This window comes from Eleutherodactylus coqui, chromosome 8 (genome assembly GCF_035609145.1).
Source record: "Eleutherodactylus coqui strain aEleCoq1 chromosome 8, aEleCoq1.hap1, whole genome shotgun sequence".
Lineage (NCBI taxonomy): Eukaryota > Metazoa > Chordata > Amphibia > Anura > Eleutherodactylidae > Eleutherodactylus > Eleutherodactylus coqui.
Genome location: NC_089844.1, coordinates 165,212,528 through 165,218,729, shown reverse-complemented (window position 1 = coordinate 165,218,729; position 6,202 = coordinate 165,212,528).

Genomic DNA, 6,202 nt, shown 5'->3' with positions numbered 1-6,202 from the left:
TCACTGCTCTCCAGATATATAAGGGATATACTACAGGAGTGACATCACTGCTCTCCAGATATATAAGGGCTATACTATAGGAGTGACATCACTGCTCTCCAGATATATAAGGGATATACTATAGGAGTGACATCACTGCTCTCCTGATATATAAGGGATATACTATAGGAGTGACATCACTGCTCTCCTGATATATAAGGGATATACTATAGGAGTGACATCACTGCTCTCCTGATATATAAGGGATATACTCTAGGAGTGACATCACTGCTCTCCAGATATATAAGGGATATACTACAGGAGTGACATCACTGCTCTCCAGATATATAAGGGCTATACTATAGGAGTGACATCACTGCTCTTCAGATATATAAGGGATATACTATAGGAGTGACATCACTGCTCTCCAGATATATAAGGGCTATACTAGAGGAATGACGTCACTGTTTTCCAGATGTATAATTGTATACCAGAGGAGTGACGTCACTGCTCTCTGGAAATATAAGGGCTATACTATAGGAGTGACATCACTGCTCTCCAGATATATAAGGGATATACTATAGGAGTGACATCACTGCTCCCCAGATATATAAGGGATATACTATAGGAGTGACATCACTACTCTTCAGATATATAAGGGATACACTATAGGAGTGACATCACTACTCTCCAAAAATATGAGATAGACTACAGGAGTGACATCACTACACTCCAGATATTGACTGGATATACTATAGGAGTGACATCACTACTCTCCAGATATATAAGGGATATACTAGAGGAGTGACATCATTGCTCTCCAGATATGTAAGGGATATACTCTAGGAGTGACATCACTGCTCTCCAGATGTATAAGGGATATATTAGAGGAGTGACATCACTGCTCTCCAGATATATAAGGGCTATACTATAGGGGTGACATCACTGCTCTCCAGATATATAAGGGCTATACTCTAGGAGTGACATCACTGCTCTCCAGATATATAAGGGATATACTACAGAAGTGACATCACTGCTCTCCAGATATATAAGGGCTATACTATAGGGGTGACATCACTGCTCTCCAGATATAGAAGGGAAATACTACAGAAGTGACATCGATGCTCTCCAGAAATATAAGGGATATACTACAGGAGTGACATCACTGCTCTCCAGATTTATAAGGGCTATACTCTAGAAGTGACATCAGTGCTCTCCAGATATATAAGGGATATACTACAGGAGTGACATCACTGCTCTCCAGATATATAAGGGCTATACTATAGGAGTGACATCACTGCTCTCCAGATATATAAGAGATATACTACAGGAGTGACATCACTGCTCTCCAGATATATAAGGGATATACTATAGGAGTGACATCACTGCTCTCCTGATATATAAGGGATATACTATAGGAGTGACATCACTGCTCTCCTGATATATAAGGGATATACTATAGGAGTGACATCACTGCTCTCCTGATATATAAGGGATATACTCTAGGAGTGACATCACTGCTCTCCAGATATATAAGGGATATACTACAGGAGTGACATCACTGCTCTCCAGATATATAAGGGCTATACTACAGGAGTGACATCACTGCTCTCCAGATATATAAGGGCTATACTATAGGAGTGACATCACTGCTCTTCAGATATATAAGGGATATACTATAGGAGTGACATCACTGCTCTCCAGATATATAAGGGCTATACTAGAGGAATGACGTCACTGTTTTCCAGATGTATAATTGTATACCAGAGGAGTGACGTCACTGCTCTCTGGAAATATAAGGGCTATACTATAGGAGTGACATCACTGCTCTCCAGATATATAAGGGATATACTATAGGAGTGACATCACTGCTCTCCTGATATATAAGGGCTATACTATAGGAGTGACATCACTGCTCTCCAGATATATAAGGGCTATACTATAGGGGTGACATCACTGCTCTCCAGATATATAAGGGCTATACTCTAGGAGTGACATCACTGCTCTCCAGATATATAAGGGATATACTACAGAAGTGACATCACTGCTCTCCAGATATATAAGGGCTATACTATAGGGGTGACATCACTGCTCTCCAGATATAGAAGGGAAATACTACAGAAGTGACATCGATGCTCTCCAGAAATATAAGGGATATACTACAGGAGTGACATCACTGCTCTCCAGATTTATAAGGGCTATACTCTAGGAGTGACATCAGTGCTCTCCAGATATATAAGGGATATACTACAGGAGTGACATCACTGCTCTCCAGATATATAAGGGCTATACTATAGGAGTGACATCACTGCTCTCCAGATATATAAGAGATATACTACAGGAGTGACATCACTGCTCTCCAGATATATAAGGGATATACTATAGGAGTGACATCACTGCTCTCCTGATATATAAGGGATATACTATAGGAGTGACATCACTGCTCTCCTGATATATAAGGGATATACTATAGGAGTGACATCACTGCTCTCCTGATATATAAGGGATATACTCTAGGAGTGACATCACTGCTCTCCAGATATATAAGGGATATACTACAGGAGTGACATCACTGCTCTCCAGATATAGAAGGGAAATACTACAGAAGTGACATCGATGCTCTCCAGAAATATAAGGGATATACTACAGGAGTGACATCACTGCTCTCCAGATTTATAAGGGCTATACTCTAGGAGTGACATCAGTGCTCTCCAGATATATAAGGGATATACTACAGGAGTGACATCACTGCTCTCCAGATATATAAGGGCTATACTATAGGAGTGACATCACTGCTCTCCAGATATATAAGAGATATACTACAGGAGTGACATCACTGCTCTCCAGATATATAAGGGATATACTATAGGAGTGACATCACTGCTCTCCTGATATATAAGGGCTATACTATAGGAGTGACATCACTGCTCTCCAGATATATAAGGGATATACTATAGGAGTGACATCACTGCTCTCCAGATATATAAGGGATATACTATAGGAGTGACATCACTGCTCTCCAGATATTTAAGGGATATACTATAGGAGTGACATCACTGCTCTCCATATATATAAGGGATATACTACAGGAGTGACATCACTGCTCTCCAGATATATAAGGGCTATACTATAGGAGTGACATCACTGCTCTTCAGATATATAAGGGATATACTATAGGAGTGACATCACTGCTCTCCAGATATATAAGGGCTATACTAGAGGAATGACGTCACTGTTTTCCAGATGTATAATTGTATACCAGAGGAGTGACGTCACTGCTCTCTGGAAATATAAGGGCTATACTATAGGAGTGACATCACTGCTCTCCAGATATATAAGGGATATACTATAGGAGTGACATCACTGCTCTCCTGATATATAAGGGCTATACTATAGGAGTGACATCACTGCTCTCCAGATATATAAGGGATATACTATAGGAGTGACATCACTGCTCTCCAGATATATAAGGGATATACTATAGGAGTGACATCACTGCTCTCCAGATATTTAAGGGATATACTATAGGAGTGACATCACTGCTCTCCATATATATAAGGGATATACTACAGGAGTGACATCACTGCTCTACATATATAGAAGGGATATACTAGAGGAGTGACGTCACTGCTTTCCAGATATATAAGGGACATACTACAGGAGTGACATCACTGCTCTCCAGATATATAAGGGATATACTATAGGAGTGACATCACTGCTCTCCAGATATTTAAGGGATATACTATAGGAGTGACATCACTGCTCTCCATATATATATAAGGGATATACTACAGGAGTGACATCACTGCTCTACATATATAGAAGCGATATACTAGAGGAGTGACGTCACTGCTTTCCAGATATATAAGGGATATACTATAGGAGTGACATCACTGCTCTCCAGATATATAAGGGCTATACTATAGGAGTGACATCACTGCTCTCCAGATATATAAGGGATATACTATAGGAGTGACATCACTGCTCTCCAGATATATAAGGGCTATACTATAGGAGTGACATCACTGCTCTCCAGATATTTAAGGGATATACTATAGGAGTGACATCACTGCTCTCCATATATATAAGGGATATACTATAGGAGTGACATCACTGCTCTCCATATATATAAGGGATATACTACAGGAGTGACATCACTGCTCTACATATATAGAAGCGATATACTAGAGGAGTGACGTCACTGCTTTCCAGATATATAAGGGACATACTACAGGAGTGACATCACTGCTCTCCAGATATATATGGGCTATACTATAGGAGTGACATCACTGCTCTCCAGATATATAAGGGATATACTATAGGAGTGACATCACTGCTCTCCAGATATATAAGGGATATACTATAGGAGTGACATCACTGCTCCCCAGATATATAAGGGATATACTACAGGTGTGACGTCACTGCTCTCCAGATATATAAGGGATATACTACAGGAGTGACATCACTGCTCTCCAGATATATAAGGGATATACTATAGGAGTGACATCACTGCTCTCCAGATATTTAAGGGCTATACTATAGGAGTGACATCACTGCTCTCCATATATATATAAGGGATATACTACAGGAGTGACATCACTGCTCTACATATATAGAAGCGATATACTAGAGGAGTGACGTCACTGCTTTCCAGATATATAAGGGATATACTATAGGAGTGACATCACTGCTCTCCAGATATATAAGGGCTATACTATAGGAGTGACATCACTGCTCTCCTGATATATAAGGGATATACTATAGGAGTGACATCACTGCTCTCCTGATATATAAGGGATATACTATAGGAGTGACATCACTGCTCTCCAGATATATAAGGGCTATACTATAGGAGTGACATCACTGCTCTCCAGATATTTAAGGGATATACTATAGGAGTGACATCACTGCTCTCCATATATATATAAGGGATATACTATAGGAGTGACATCACTGCTCTCCAGATATATAAGGGATATACTATAGGAGTGACATCACTGCTCCCCAGATATATAAGGGATATACTACAGGTGTGACGTCACTGCTCTCCAGATATATAAGGGATATACTACAGGAGTGACATCACTGCTCTCCAGATATATAAGGGATATACTATAGGAGTGACATCACTGCTCTCCAGATATATAAGGGCTATACTATAGGAGTGACATCACTGCTCTCCAGATATTTAAGGGATATACTATAGGAGTGACATCACTGCTCTCCATATATATAAGGGACATACTATAGGAGTGACATCACTGCTCCCCAGATATATAAGGGATATACTACAGGAGTGACATCACTGCTCTACATATATAGAAGCGATATACTAGAGGAGTGACGTCACTGCTTTCCAGATATATAAGGGATATACTATAGGAGTGACATCACTGCTCTCCAGATATATAAGGGATATACTATAGGAGTGACATCACTGCTCTCCAGATATTTAAGGGATATACTATAGGAGTGACATCACTGCTCTCCATATATATAAGGGATATACTACAGGAGTGACATCACTGCTCTACATATATAGAAGCGATATACTAGAGGAGTGACGTCACTGCTCTCCAGATATATATGGGCTATACTATAGGAGTGACATCACTGCTCTCCAGATATATATGGGCTATACTATAGGAGTGACATCACTGCTCTCCAGATATATAAGGGATATACTATAGGAGTGACATCACTGCTCTCCAGATATATAAGGGATATACTATAGGAGTGACATCACTGCTCTCCAGATATATAAGGGATATACTATAGGAGTGACATCACTGCTCCCCAGATATATAAGGGATATACTACAGGTGTGACGTCACTGCTCTCCAGATATATAAGGGCTATACTATAGGAGTGACATCACTGCTCTCCAGAAATATAAGGGCTATACTATAGGCGTGACATCACTGCTCTCCAGATATATAAGGGATATATTACAGGAGTGATATCACTGCTTTCCAGATATATAAGGGATATACTATAGGAGTGACATCACTGCTCTCCAGATATATAAGGGATATACTATAGGAGTGACATCACTGCTCCCCAGATATATAAGGGATATACTATAGGAGTGACATCACTGCTCTCCTGATATATAAGGGATATACTATAGGAGTGACATCACTGCTCCCCAGATATATAAGGGATATACTACAGGTGTGACGTCACTGCTCTCCAGATATATAAGGGCTATACTACAGGAGTG